This window comes from Schistocerca americana, chromosome 7, assembly GCF_021461395.2.
Source record: "Schistocerca americana isolate TAMUIC-IGC-003095 chromosome 7, iqSchAmer2.1, whole genome shotgun sequence".
In the NCBI taxonomy this organism is placed as follows: domain Eukaryota; kingdom Metazoa; phylum Arthropoda; class Insecta; order Orthoptera; family Acrididae; genus Schistocerca; species Schistocerca americana.
In genome coordinates this window covers 580,646,801-580,662,778 of record NC_060125.1, presented here as the reverse complement: position 1 = coordinate 580,662,778, position 15,978 = coordinate 580,646,801, and positions in this window count along the sequence as shown.

Sequence of the window (15,978 nt, the reverse complement as noted above, 5' to 3'; positions counted from 1 at the left end):
GAGCAAAAATACAGCGAAAAACAATTACATTTAATACTACACAACAAAACGAAAGGACGTTCTAAGACACCAAAGATATGCAAACTGAATGAAAGGAAACAAAAGAAAACAAATCAGAAAAATTTGTTTTCTTTAATATCAGGAAAATCTTCACAACTTATACCATAAGAATATCAGTTACCATTAAGTCTTTTCTGTGGTAATAGGACTGTCATTTTACCACGTGGAATTCATCCCAGTAAGTCAAGAATATTATAAGAAACTAAGAAATTGTTTACAATAGGCAGAACAGTGCTGTATCAAAAGTTTTCCTATCACTGTAGGAACAAAACGGATGTACACAGATTCGTAATGTGTAGCAAAAGGAAAAACGGAGAAAGCATATACGAAACAGTTACTCAGCACTATATGAAAGACTCTTGTACCTCAAAACAGTGTGCCATAGGGCCTTCCGTGGCGAGGATGTTAATGCAGTTGATGACGAAAATCGTAAGTGTACTATAAAATCACTGCTTTTCGTTTCTTTAAAATTCTGAGTAATTGTAAATAATGCAAATACAAATCCTGCTTAAACCAAGTTAAGAACTATAGTGTGAAGAATTTACACTCCGAAGCAGATAGTTTAATCATCTCCTACAAAGGTAAATGGAAATGTCGTGTGGCTAGGGCCTCCCGTCGGGTAGACCGTTCGCCTGGTGCAGGTCTTTCGACTTCAATCAACAAAGATGATAAGGACAATTGTCAATTTTGTACTGAAGTCTATGAGCGAAAGCTGACACACTTTCGATAGCCAGACCATAAAATCGGAAAGAGCTTGGGTTTTCAAACTGGAATCATGGAGGAGAGCCGATAAACACTCGCGCAACAGGTTCTTACCATGTTAACTGCACCGAAGAATTGAAAAAACGTTGAAGCTACTTACGTCATTGAATTGATATCGTCCTTTGAGTTGAAACAAATGGTGGATATTCGAACTGTGTTATTGAAAATGTTCAGCACATTAAGTGCACTGGCGAAACACGGCCTTCTGATACAAAGGTCAAACAACGACGAAAATTACAGCTTTGACACTGGTAAACGCTAGAACATAAGAAGTGACAGAATTAATATCTTGGTTTCAAAGTGATGGTTGCAAATGACTTCACCAAGCTAAACAAACTGAAATTCTCGAGTTAATGGCCATTACTGTGTGGTTAGGAATTATGGACGAGATCAAAACTGCTGAACATTTTTCACTTTGATTGTATGAAAACTGTGACGTGTCCCAAACTAAACAAGTCTCTGTTTACATCAGAGTGGTTTCTGAAGACTTGACAGCGAATGAGTATTTTGTCAGGTTTTACTCTGTGGATAGTAGGCCTGCTTCATCAGAAATTTTGTTAGATCCGGTCAAAGACATTTTAGAACTGTTCAAGTAATCACTTTCAAAACTGAGAGGCCAGTGTTACTACGGGCTACCAAATGTTCCTGGCTAAGTATCAGGATGGCAGTCACAATACGCAAAGAATATCTTCAACCATTTTGTATTGTAATACTCATAACCGTCGTTCAGGATGGAACTCAAACAATTTTACCAGAAAGAAAATTTATTAGAATAACGAAAGATTTAATAAAAACTGTACGGGACTCAACAAAACGCTGCGCCCAGTTCAGAGAACTGCAGATTAAAGCTGAAAAATAAACTGAAAAATCTTTACCTACGGTACAAGAAGGTCTATACCAGGGTTGTTCAGAAAGTAAGATCCAATCGGTCGCTAAGTGGAAACCGCAGTGAAAATCAGAAACATTTTATTTGCAGGATTTAGCTACACTTTCAAGATACTTCTCCACATAGTTGCCGATGCGACTAGACATTTGTCGGAGCGTTATACCATATTTCAAACACCATCGTCATAGAAGGCAGGCACCTGTGTTTTCCGATAATTCTCAACGCTGGTCTGTAGCACGTAGCCTGCGCCCAAGTATTGTCTTCATATCCAGCGTTTCATGTGAACAGAGATCATACTCAGGATGAGCCAGTTAGGGCTGTGTTGTGGGTGATCGAACACTTCCCATCGAAAAGACTGCAGGAGCGTCTTCACTGCCCCTGCAGAGTGCGGCTGAGAATTGCCATGAAGAAGGAAGTGCGTAGCGGTTGTGTTATGTGGGCTGCATTCATTAAGGCGAAGCCTCTCAGTGGGCCCTCCTACTTGGAGGGAGACATCGTCGTTCTAGGCACCTTTACTCGCTCAGACAAATCACCAAAATTTCCACCAACGTGCGATCCAAAAAACCTTCATTCTTTTTATTTAAAAATCGCAGATATCGTCTACCAATGGTTTTTTAAAGTTATTTGTTATCATCTATTCCTATGTATTTTAAACCATATTCTCTAGTTGCTGTATGTACAGCCAGCCCGCCACTCAGTGTGAAAAAAGCCAGCAATCTCGAGTGTAGAACACTCACCTGAAGATGACTAAATGGGTCAGCGGAAAAGTAGTAGTATGACGTAGACATCATCAGGCTGCAATCTTCTAACTTCGTGAAATCTTCACAACCTGATGGGCAGAGTTCGCATTCGGCAGCGAAACCAGAATCCCATTGGAAAACTGCTGCTCTTGTTTCGTGAAAATTCTAATCTATGAAAATAATCACTATCCACTGACGGAAGTCAACATGTGATGTTATCAGGTGTCAAAAAAAAGACAGCAAGTTTCGAAGACTGCCTAGGTACAGCGTTCCAGTATACCATGCGTAACAGATACAACGTGTCACGATCCCTGTGTATCACTTCTTCTCATTTCTCAAGAGACAGTGAGAAACAGCTATTGCAAGTAACACGTACATTATAATTTCCAGATATCTACGATTAAAACGAATGTACTTACTCACTGAAGCAATATTATCTTACAAATTTTAACAAGAAGGCGACTGCACTCAATTGCAAAGTTCATTGAACAGACGTACGAGATCCCCATCACAGGTTGGTACAACTCAGGAACAGCGTTCTCATCAGGTGTGAAACATATGGAGCAGTTACATTCGATACGGCTGTAAACCCGACCGGAACAATATAGCTTAACTGAATGAAAAAATAGGAAACAATTTTCGCACACTCGCCATACTGGCTCAGCAAAACACAGTGACCTTCTCGTAAAGTTTTTAATTATATATTTCAGCCTTCTGTCTCACAGGTGGTATCATTACCGGTTTCTACTTACTATCAGGTTTCCATAAGATGATCTGATTAAAAACAAAGAAAGGGAGATACTAAAATACTATGAAACTAAGTTGCGAAATAATTACTTGTTAGCTCGCCAAGTGAGCGAGACTCTGAGTGGAGCTTACATTGTTAACGTAATTGCGCTTTCATTGTTCTACCTGAAGGCTGTAGCTGATTAAACAATAATATAATATTCTAGCTCTTAAACAACAAATATATGATTACAATATTAACGATGAGCAATTGGTTGTGAGCGATAGACCTCTCAAAGAGCAAACTAATAAAAATACACTGACGGAAAAAACCCGCAACATCAAAAAATAATTAATGTAGAGTAATCCAATTTCACCAGTACATTAGTCTAGGTAACATATTTAAGTGATTAACACTGCAAGATCACGCGTTAATGAGGGTAATGTGACCGCGAGATAAGCCATTGTAAATTTTAAATGTTGGTACATTAAAAGCGAATGTAACCGCTAGAATGTTGAACGTAAGCATGCAATTGTGCCAGCATTGCGCTGTACAGGTGCCACATAACTTTTTTTGGGATCGAATTCCATTCATGTTGCACTTCTTCGTTCAGTACAGGGACGGTTAATGCTGTTTGTGGATGAGGCTGCAGTTGTCGTCCGATGATGTCCCACATGTAATCGACTGGAGACAGATTTGTTGATCGTGGAGGCCAAGGCAACATGTCGGCACTCTGTAGAGCATGTTGGGAAACACACCCTGGAATCCTGGTCACGAATGGCAGCACAACTGGTCGAATCACCAGATGAACGCACAAATTTGCAATCAGGGTGCGTGGGATAACCACAAGAGTGGTCCTGCTGTCATAGGAAATCTTATCCCAGACAATAGCTCCAGCTATAGGTCCAGTGTGTCTAGCACGCAAGTAGGTTGGCTGCAGGCCATCAACTGGCCCCTCCTAACCAACACACGTGCTACCACTGACACCGAGGAAGAACCGTATTTCACCAGAAAACTCATGCCTTCCAATGAGCTCTCACTTGACACCACTGATGTCGTAAACGGCGGTGGTGTAGGGTCAGTGGAGTGTACGCTACAGGGCGTCTGTCTTGGAGCTGTTCTTGAAGTAACGATTTGCGACAGTTCGTTGCGTCACTGTGATGGCAACTGCGTTCAGATTGCTACTGGAGAAGCAGTACGAAGAGCCAGAGCCATATGCTGGACACAATGGTGTTCCATCTCGGTAGGGTCACGTGGCCATACGGAGCTCGGTCTTCTTACGTTCTCGTGATCATCTCTGCCAGATCGTATACAGTGGCTACATTCTTCCTAATCTTTGTGCGATATCGCAGAAGGAAGATCCTCCTACTCGTGGCCGTATTACATAATCTCGTTGAAACTCAGTTATGTGTTGATAATGGCGTCTTTGTCGCCTAAGAGACGTTCTTGACTAACACTACCCCACCAGGTCCAATCTCAAAAATAACTGATGTTCACGACCGTTAGGACATGTATTTAAAGCAAACATGATTTGCTTCCTCAACGTGGCGCCACTAGCACCACACCTATGCGACAGGTGCTAAACTGCAGTAGACATCCGACCGAAAAGGATTCTCAACAAAGGGAAAAATGATCTGTTACGGAGCCTCTTCTCGCTCTTTTTACGTAAAGGGTGAAACTGTGTACCTAAAACTGAGTTATCCTCAAATATATAAAACTATAAGCCTCTGTGTAGGTAATTTGTGCTGATATTTAATTTTATATATTTATTTATTATGTATAAATAATTGTAGGGGCATTTGAATAACAATGTCAAACCGACTGGATCAAATAAAGTAGATGTTTAGAAGAGCGACTGCTGTTCCGGTTCGTGCCGTATGTTAAAAATAATATTCACAAAAAAATGTAATAATATGTGGCAGGAATAGTTGTGCACAAACTATGTAATGTATTTGGTTGAAGGATTTGAATACTGTGTGTTTAAATGAATGGTGGTAATATATGTATACTGATTTGACTAGGGTAGTGTGTCTCGTGACAAAATTCACGGCAGAGGCGCAAGACAGAGATCGAGGTCTTTCGTTGGTAGGAGCCGTCCTGTTAGGATAGAAGATCCTGGGGGGCCGCACGTGTTGGAGGTCGGAGGTCGGAGGTCGGAACATGTGTATACCAGCAGCTAACCTTCGATTTATCAGATTGAGAGCTGAAATTTGAACTGTTAACGTAGCGCAACTTACAATTCTGTGATGTAGTGAACTGTTTATATGTCTGAAATATTTCTAGCAGAGCAGTTGCAGATTTAGATTGGACTATTGCGTATAGTGGGTGTAGGACCATCATTCATAGCAAAGTAATTTCCTATGAATAAAGCAACAACATATTCCAAACATATGCTAAAGATTCATTAATAACCCGAGGGATCATTGCCTTAATTCTCGATCTCATTACTAAATTTACTCTCGTCTTATACACTATGTGACCAAAAGTATCCGCACACCTAGGTGAAAATGACTTATAAGTTCGTGGTGCCCACCATCGGTAATGCTGGAGTGCAGTACGGTGTTTGCGCACCCGGAGCCTTGATGACAGCTTCCACTCTCGCAGGCGTACGTTCAGTCAGGTGCTGGAAGGTTTCTTGGGGAATGGCAGCACATTCTTCACGGAGTGCTGCACTGGGGAGGGGTATCAGCGTCGGTCGGTGAGCCCTGACACGAAGTCGGCGTTCCAGGACATCCCAAAGATGTTCTATAGGATTCAGGTCAGGACTCAGTGCAGGCCATTCCATTGCAGGGATGTCATTGTCGTGTAACTACTCCGCGACAGGCCATGCATTATGAACAGGTACTCGGTCGTGCTGAAAGATGCAATAGCCATCCCCGAATTGCTCTTCAACGGTGGGAAGCAAGAAGGTGTTTGAAACATGAATGTAGGCCTGTATTGTGATAGTGCCATGCAAAACAACAACTTTATTAACTTCACCTCTTTTCAAAATTAATTTCCACCAGTTTATTTGCATTTTTCCTTTCATTTAGATGTAACCCTTTCCTCCCTCTTTACCGACAAATTGACTTGGGTGACGATTGCTTTTCCCAAGTTTCCATTAGGTACACGCGGTTTAATTTTTCACAGTCATTGAGGACGACAAGAGAGGGGGAGGTTACACCCCTCCATGAAAAACAAGACGACACCATAACACCACCGTATCCGAATTTTACTGTAGGCACTACAGACGCTAGCAGATGAGGTTTACCGGACATTCGCCATGCCCACACCCTGCCATCGGATCGCCACATCGTGTATCGTGATTCGTCTCTCCACACAACATTTTTCCACCGTTCAATCGTCCAATGTTTACGACCCTGTCACCAAGCGAGGCGTCGTTTGCCATTTACCGGCGCGATGTGTGGCTTATGAGCAGCCGCTCGACCATGAAATCCAAGTTTTCTCACCTCACGCCTAATAGTACTTGCAGCGGATCCTGATGCAGTTTGGAATACCTGTGTGACGGTCTGGATAGATGTCTGCCTATTACACATTACGACCCTCTTCAATTGTCGGTGGTCTTCGTCAGTCAACAGACGAGGTCGGCATGTACCCTTTTGTGCTGTACGTGTCCCTACACGTATCCACTTCACAATCACTTCGGAAACAGTGGACCTAGGGATGTTTAGGAGTGTGGAAATCTCGCATACAGACGTATGACACAAGTAACACACTATCACCTGACCACGTTCGAAGCCGGGAGTTCCGCGGAGCGCCGCATTCTGCTCTCTCACAATGTCTAGTGACTACTGAGGTCGCTGACAGTACCTGGCAGTAGCTGGCAGCACAATGCACCTCTTATGAAAAACTTATGTTTTTGGGGGTGTCCGGATACTTTTGATCACATACTGTATATCAGTATTTCACCGTCTGATCTCTTAGGCCACCTATATAATCGTTATTAGCTTATGTAACGGCGTGAGGCAGCGGTGTCCAATGAAACCCCTGGGCAGACAAGTAATTTAAAAGCTTTTGCACTTACCCTCTGCTGGCTTGCCAGCAGCAGTAATTGACGCTAATCATAGCTAATGTTGCAGTTTCTTTTTTAGGCGTACTCGCACTTGTCTGTCAGTAACTAGACTTGTCAGTCCATTCATATTCGCTTTTTAGGATATCCTTGCGACTAGTTTGCTGGCAGGCGTCATCACATCCGCGTTTATCGCGCGTTTAGCTTATCTACTCCAGTAGTTAAAAAAATTGACATGTTTTCGCTTTGAGAAGGTTTTGTTCAGGCATTTGTATATTACGAACACTCTTAATCGTGTATTTGCAATTTAATCAGAGTATGGATACGTTTCGGCTCTTAGCGCTCTACTACATCTACATGACTATCCTGCAATTCACACTTTAGTGCCTGGTTCGTCGAACCACTTTCACTCTTTTTCTCTACCATTCAACTGTCGAACAGTGTGCGGGAAAAACGAATACTCAAGTCTTGTCGCGGGAGCTCTGATTTCTCTTATTTTATTTTAAAGACATTTCTCTACAAAATATTTTCGCATTCTGAGGAGAACGTTGGACATCGAAATTTTGTGGAAGGATCTCGCCGCAACGCACAACGCCTTTGTTGTAATGATTGCCATCCCAACTCGTTTACCATTTCCATGACACTCTCTCCCCTGTTTCACGGAAGTAAAAAGCAAGCTATTCTATCTGATTAGAATCTCATACCGGACAGTAGTACTCCAGCAAATGACGTACAAGCCCAGCGTATACAGAGTCCTTAGTAGACGTGTTGCATCCTTCTAAGTGCTCTACAAATGAAACAGTCTTTTGGTCGCTTTCTCTACAACATTGTGTATCCGATTGTTCCAATTTAAGTTATTCGTAACTGTCAATCCTAAATATTTAGTTGAACTGCCTACCTTTAGATTTGCATTATTTATCGTGTAACCGAAATTTAGCGGATTCAATTTAATACGCTTGTGGATAAAACCACTATTTAGAGCCAATAGCCACTTTTGTCAGCATACTGATAACTTGGTCGAAATCGTTTTGCAATTGATTTTGACCTTGTGATAACTTCACTAGACTGTAAATGGCAGCATCATCTATAAACAATCTAAAATATCTGCTCAGATTCTTTCCTAACTCTTCTATAAAGATTACGAACGGCAGAGGGCCCATAACACTTTCTTGGTCAACGCCAGATGTCACTGCTGCTTTACTCGATAACTTTGCGTCAATTACTACGAACTGTGAACTTCCTGACAGGAAATCACGAATCCAGTCGCACAACTGAGGCGATATCCGAAGAGTAACAAATTAAATTTTGTCGCCGATTTCAGTAACATACTGAAATATGTATATCCTTGAATTTAGTGTGTCAAGAGTCAGTGGAATGATTACGTTCTTTTGTATAAAACAAATAAGTTCTTTTTCAGTCCCTCTTTCTATGTCTCTTTCTTGTCTTGATGACTGCAAGAAAGCATATTTCGTAACTCCTAAGATAACTATGAATTCTAATGTTACTATCAGTTAAAATGACCTACCTTTTTTATTGAATATGTACCTTAACCATCGCTTATTGTCTGCACAGGTATATTGTATGTTTCACGAGCTTAATTGCGTTGGAAAGCAGAAGTTTGGTGATGCGACGATTGCGCACCATCAGTGTGCTGTGGTAGCATACAAGCACCCTTTGTCTTAGAATCTGCAGTCTAAGTTGATTGAAGTTCGACTATTCGCGCTACACACTGCAACACACATTACCACGTTGCATTGCATGGTAACAGGGTCCAACCACTACCCAACTTATTGCTCGCCTACAGAGATTTCGGTGCCTGGCTTCATCATAAGAGGAAATTTAAAAAGTAACAAAGCGCAGAAACAGGTCCAGCTGGGCTGTTTTGTTTAAATATAACTGCTAAACAAAAATGATCATTTTTGCTCCCGCTTTATCTTTCGTGGCTCTTTTTCAAAAACCTCAGAATAATTAGTGTGCGGACGCAAATGCAATCTACGATGCCATCTGTATTCTGATACCCCCCCCCCCCTCCTTCTATTCCATTTTTAAGGAGCCACAATAGGTTCGGAAATTGCGAAGTTGCGGAGTTAATACGTAATGTATACAAGTGTGTATGACTGTGTATAGATAATAACTTGATTCGTAATTTATTTTCCTAGTCTTTTACTATTCATCATTTCTTTATTATTACATCTACATCTACATCATTAATCCGCAATCCATAATTAAGTGCCTGGCAAAGGGTTTATCGAACCACCTTCAAACTGTTTCTCTATCGTTTCACTCTCAAACGGTGCGCGGGAAAAACGAACATTCAGACTTTTCCGTGCGAAGTCTGATTTCTCTTATTTTATTACGAGGACCGTTTCCTTCTATGTAGGTGCGCGCCACTCTGAAGAAAAAATCGGTAATTGAAATTATACAAGAAAATGCTGCGGCAACGAGAAACGACTTTGCTTTAATGATAGCCTCCTCAAATCGTATATCATGTCTGTGACGATGTCTCCCCTATATCGAGGTAATAAAAAACGAGCTGCCGTTCTCTGAACTTTTGGATTTCCTCCGTCAATCCTGTCTGATCCAGATTCAACAACGCACAACAATATTTCACAAGAGGGCAGACACGCGTGGAGTAAGCAGTCTCTTTGGTAGACCAGTTGCATTTTCTAAGTCTTCTGCCAATAAGTAGCTGTTTTTGGTTTGCTTTTCCCACAATATTATCTACGATATCGTTCTAATTTAATTTATTCGTTGTGGTAATCCCTAATTATTTTCCTGAATTTGGAGTCTTAGGTTTGTGTGATTTAACGTGTAACGAAATTTAGCGGATTTCTTTTAGTAGTCATGTGGATGACTTCATACTTTTCATTATTTACATCCAATTGCCACTTTTCTGACCGTACAGATATCTTGTCCAAATCATGTACGAGGGGATGGAAATCTCTTCCGAACAGCCTATGGCAAGGCATCCCAGATATGTTCAATAACGTTCATGTCTGGGGAGTTTGGCGGCCGTCGGCAGTGTTATTGAAGCCACTCTGTAACAGTTCTGGACGTGTGGGGTGTCGCATTGTCCTGCTGCAGTTGCGGCCAAGTCCGTCGGAATGCACAATGGACATGAATGGATGCAGGTGATCAGACAGGATGCATACGTACGTGTCATCTGTCAGAGGTTTATCTAGACGTATCACGGGTCCCTGATCACTCCAATTGAACACGCTCCACACCATTACAGAGCCTCCACCAGCTTGAAGAGTCCCCTGCTGACATGCGGGATCCATGGATTCATGAGGTTGTCTTCACGCCCGTACACGTAAATCCGTTCGATAGAATTTGAAACGAGACTCGTCCGACCAGGCAACATGTTTCCAAAATTGTTAAGGCTTTCGTGGCCACTTGTTGACAAACTGCCTATTGGCTTCTGTCTCGGGTTCTTCGGTCGACGTTCATCTGATGATTTTACTGATGTTTCGCCTGTACGAGTGGCTGGCATTGTCAAAGTTTCACCCTCCCCCCATTGCCGGTGGTGAACTGGAAGCGAGTTCGCGGTCGCAGACTATATGTACCTGGCGCGCCAACGTCCGAGGAGTTTCCGCGGTCATTTCCGGTGCGGTTCTCTTCTTGCTACCTGCGACGGTCGTTCGCTGCAGTACGGGAAGCCAGGATCCGTTTACCTTAAGGCTTTCCTCTTTCTTATTGAAGTTGTTCGCGTGTTTTTGTATTTCTACAGCTTCTCTGAACAAGCGGGTGTGATAGTGCTTCTCTACATCCAGAACTTTGTGTAGGCGAATTTAATTATTTATGTTTCATAGGATGGTTCGCACGCTGACGGTTGTTGATGAACCAGCATGGAAACTGCAGCAGTTTTCGGAAGGGTTGCACTTCTGTCACGTTGAACGGTTCTCATCAACCGTCGTTGGTCCCGTAGTTACAGGATATTTTCCCGACCGCAGCGATGTCGGAGATTTATGTTCTACCTGATTCCTGATATTCATGGTGCACTCATGAAATGGTCGTACGGGAAAATCCTCACTTCGTCGCTACCTCGGAGATGCTGTGACCCATCGCTCGTGCGCCGACTATAACACCAGATTCAAACTCACTTAAATCCTGATAACATGCCATTGTAGCAGCAGTAACCGTTGTAACAGCTGCGCCAGACATTTGTTGTCTTGTATAGGCGTTGCCCACCACAGAGCCGTATACTGCCCGTTTACATATCTCTGTATTTGAGTACGCATACCTATACGAGTTTCTTTGGCGCTTCAGTGTATAATACGTCAAATTTACTTAAAAATTTGAAATATGTTACTATGTCCATTTGACAAATAACCTGAAGATGGCAATGGCATCTAAATAGAGCTGTCGTAATAATATAGTCAAACACAGCAGCGGGTATGGTCCCATAATGTAATACACTACTGGCCATTAAAATTACTACACCAGGAAGATGACGTGTTACAGACCCGAAATTAAACCGACTGGAGGAAGATGCTGTGATATGCAAATGATTAGCTTTTCAGAGCATTCGCACAAGGTTGGCGCCGGTGGCGACACCTACAGCGTGCAGACATTAAGAAAGTTTCCAACCCATTTCTCATACACAAACAGCAGTTGACCGGTGTTGCCTGGTGAAACGTTGTTGTGATGCCTCGTGTAAGGAAGAGAAATGCGTACCATCACGATTCCGACTGTGATAAAGGTCGGATTGTAGCCTATCGCGATTGCAGTTGATCGTATCGCGACGCTGCTGCTCGCGTTGGTCGAGATCCAATGACTGTTAGCAGAATGTGGAGTAGGTGGGTTTAGGAGGGTAATACGGAACGCCATGCTGGATCCCAACGGTCTCGTATCACTAGCAGTCGCGATGACAGGCATCTTATTTGCATGGCTGTTACGGATGGTGCAGCCACGTCTCGATCCCTGAGTCAACAGATGGGGACGTTTGCAAGACAACAACCATCTGCACGAACAGTTCGACGACGTTTGCAGCAGCATGGGCTATCAGCTCGGAGACCATGGCTGCGGTTACCCTTGACGCTGCATCACGGACAGGAGCGCCTGCGATGGTGTACTCAACGACGAACCTAGGTGCACAAATGGCAAAACGTCATTTTTTCGGATGAATCCAGGTTCTGTTTACAGCATCATGATGGTCGCATCCGCGTTTGGCGAAATCGCGGTCAACGCACATTGGAAGGGTGTATTCCTCATCGCCATACTGGAGTATCACCCGGCGTGATGTTATGGGGAGTCATTGGTTACACGTCTCGGTCACCTCTTGTTCGCGTTGACGGCACTTTGAACAGTGGGCGTTACATTCCAGATGTGTTACGACCCGTGACTCTACCCTTCATTCGATCTCTGCGAAACCGTACATTTAAGCAGGATAATGCACGACCGCATGTCGCAGGTCTTGTACGAGCCTTTCAGGATACAGAAAATGTTTGACTGCTGCCCTGGCCAGCACATTCTCCAGATCTCTCACCAATTGAAAACGTCTGATCAATGGTGGCCGAGCAACTGGTTCGTCACAATACGGCAGTTACTACTCTTGATGAACTGTGGTATCGTGCTGAAGCTGCGTGGGCAGCTGTACCTGTACAGGTCATCCGAGCTCTGTTTGACTCAATGCCCAGGCGTATGAAGGTCGTTATTACGGCGAGAGGTGGTTGTTCTGGGTACTGATTTCTCAGGATCTATGCACCCAAATTGCGGGAAAATGTAATCACATATCAGTTCTAGTATAATATATTTTTTCCAATGAATACCCGTTGATCATCTGCATTTCTTCTTGGTGTAGCAATTTTAATGGCCAGTATTGTATAAATTTAAAAGTCAGCCAGTCGAGAACGCTCCAGAAGCGGCGCAGACAGGCGGCCGGTTCCTTCCGCGGCAGCGGCCCCGCACTTGGGTACCGCGAATACCGCGACCGGGTGTCGAGTTAGCGGGCCTTGAGTTTCTCACGGTCCGGGACAGGTATTTTTCTGCGGTGGCGGCAGCGGCTGTACGCCCTTGGGACGGTCACCTGCCAGTAGGATGTATCGCTTCCGGTGGACCAAGGCTGGTGGCCGAGTTCCAGCGGGCGCGCGTGCGGGCTGCGGGGCAGGCAGGTCGAGAGACGAAGCGGCGACCAGGAAAACGGGCCGTCCAATGGCGGGGCGCGGGCGCGGCTCTCCCACGCAGCCGCCGCCGTCGTCGCCGCCGCAGCGCCCGCCACCGGCCGCCAGCCGGGGCTACCAGTCCACACCGCACAGCGGCTCCCAGGCCCGCGCGTAACGCGGCAGCGCAGCGCGGCCCGGCCGGCCGACACCCGATCAGGTGCGGCCCCCACACCGCAGAGCGCTCCGCCGACATCATTCCCCTTGCGACAACCTTCACTTGTTGCGTGCTCGTGGAGCGTCACGTCCACACTGCGGTGACTTCCACACGCGAAAAATGACGGGTGAACACCTTTCGCGGCAGTACGTACACTTCTTGAATTGACATATCTTCGAACTTGTACCTGTTCCAACAAATCTATCTGAGACAATATGTCGTCTTCGAATTTATCCATAATGGATATGAGATAGTGGTCGTAACGGTCAATATTAAAATTTCGCCTCAGCCACGTATTTGTGGTGTAAAAGAGGTAGAATTTACGCCATTCCAAGGTCTAGCTTTTATCATCAGAAGTGCTGTAGAAGAACGTCGAAAAGTGGCCAGTGGCAAGAACAATAAAAATGAAGTATTTTAAAAACGGATTAAAGACAATTTTGAGCGCAATAACAAAAATTATTTGCAATGATTACCGGTTTGTCAGAATGTGACCACCTTCAGACTATTTATACCATGATGGTAGGCAGTGTTGATGAAAGGAGCAGGTGATGCGATCCTACGAACCTCACCTGGTCAGCTGACATTCCTAGAGTCACAACACCTGCTCCTTCCATCACCACTGCCTACCATCATGGCGTAAATGGTCTGAAGACGTTCTATTTCTGACCGAAACAGGTAATCATTGCAAATAAATCCTTATTACGGTCAAGAATGCTTTAAATCCATTTTAAAGCATTTTAGGAAGACCGATGTTTTTCTTCACGAGAACTATTCTCAAATATTACTAAAAATAAACATCTTATTCTCTTCCGTTCCAGCCATATCCCGCACAGCAAGCTCAGAAAAAATGCGAACGAGCACTTCGTGAATGTGGAAACGAAATCAACGAGATACTGAAGAAACAAAGGTGATGTATAACCGTGTAAGGCAGCCCAGAAATTCAGTCTCGTCGTGAACAAAAAACTAACAGTGCACTGTAATTAAAGTCCCTAAATAATTACATATATTAGAAAAGATCTGCTAAGTTCCTGGAAAAGCTATGTTTGCCACATGTAAGCTGTTCAATTAATGTATTATGATTTCCGACGGTAGTAATGTGGCTGTCAGGAAGATACACCGACGTTCACGCATGTGCCTGTTACTATGACGCTGGAAGTACCAACGACATCGTATAACATTCCATTTTAGTCAACTTTATCAGTTCCCGGTGATATCAACGTATCTTTTATGAAGACACAGCTGCAAGGAAAGCATCATTCAATTTGAATATTTTTATTTTAATTTCATGTTGTCCCTCTTTTATGTGTATTATTTCTATTTATCTTCTTCAAGAACTAGCGCTAATAAATAAATTTTTTATCATTCTCGGTTACTTTGTGACTGCCTTATCGCAAGGAATAATACTGCCAGCTAACTCTACGAGAGTACATTTCAGCCCGCCTAGCAGGTTGCTTACAAAACTGCCCATGTAGAGCGCTCTGTATAAGCTTTCTAGTGGTATCCACGGTGCCCCTTTGTCTCGTGTATCAGCAACGCTCTCACAGCGCCCAGAAAAAAGCTGCCACAAGTCAGACGCCTTAGAGTGAGTGCTACACAAAAATGAAGGAATCACTGGCTGTTTGCTCCATTATTGGTAAAAGGCAGTTTAAATTACAGCTGTGGAACAATTTTTGTGTAAGATGTGTAGCCATTGTTAGAGTCCATTCACGCTGACCGACTTTCGTCGTTTCGACAGGACTCAAATGATGTATTCCTTGCTTTCTGAAATGTGAAACACTCGCTTAAAGGATATAGCTTATATAACTCTTCACCACCTCTTGCGTAACTAATCGGAACTTGGGACGGAGTAGAATTGATGGCGGCTCAGAGAAATTTTCTTTGTTGAAGTGTACGCGAAGAAGTCTTGTCGTCTGTAACATGGAATAAGCCCTGGAACTATTTTGCAGATTAACAGGACTCGAAGGTTAGATCTTTCCCTACCGCCTGCAAGTGTTCCACCGACTGAGCTACAGCTCCACTTTCACTGCTGTTTCTTCCCCTACCTTCGTAAACTTCACAGAAGTTTTCGGGCATATCTTAGGGGGCTATTATTTCCTGGAAGAAAGCATATCTCGGAGAAATGCCTCAACCACGGTCGAGAGGATCTTTAATAAAATGAATTTTCATTTTACAGTGGCGTGCGCTGAAATTAAACCGATTGGACAAGATGTCATCACCTACGTTTCATATAAAGGCGTTTGCTCCTTGATTATTAAAAACTGGAAGAGGTATCTGACATCTGTTTCATAGTTAAAATACGTAGCCAATAATTACGTTCTTTTTGATGTTTGAGAATTAAAGAAAAAAAGGCTGATCGCTGCTTTCGAATCTTATGTCAGTTTTTACGGGAAGCACCACCATCATTAAGGATAGTGTTCTTATCTTTTTACTTTCCACGCAATGTTTTATTATTTTTCTTTCATTTTTCCTTCACGTC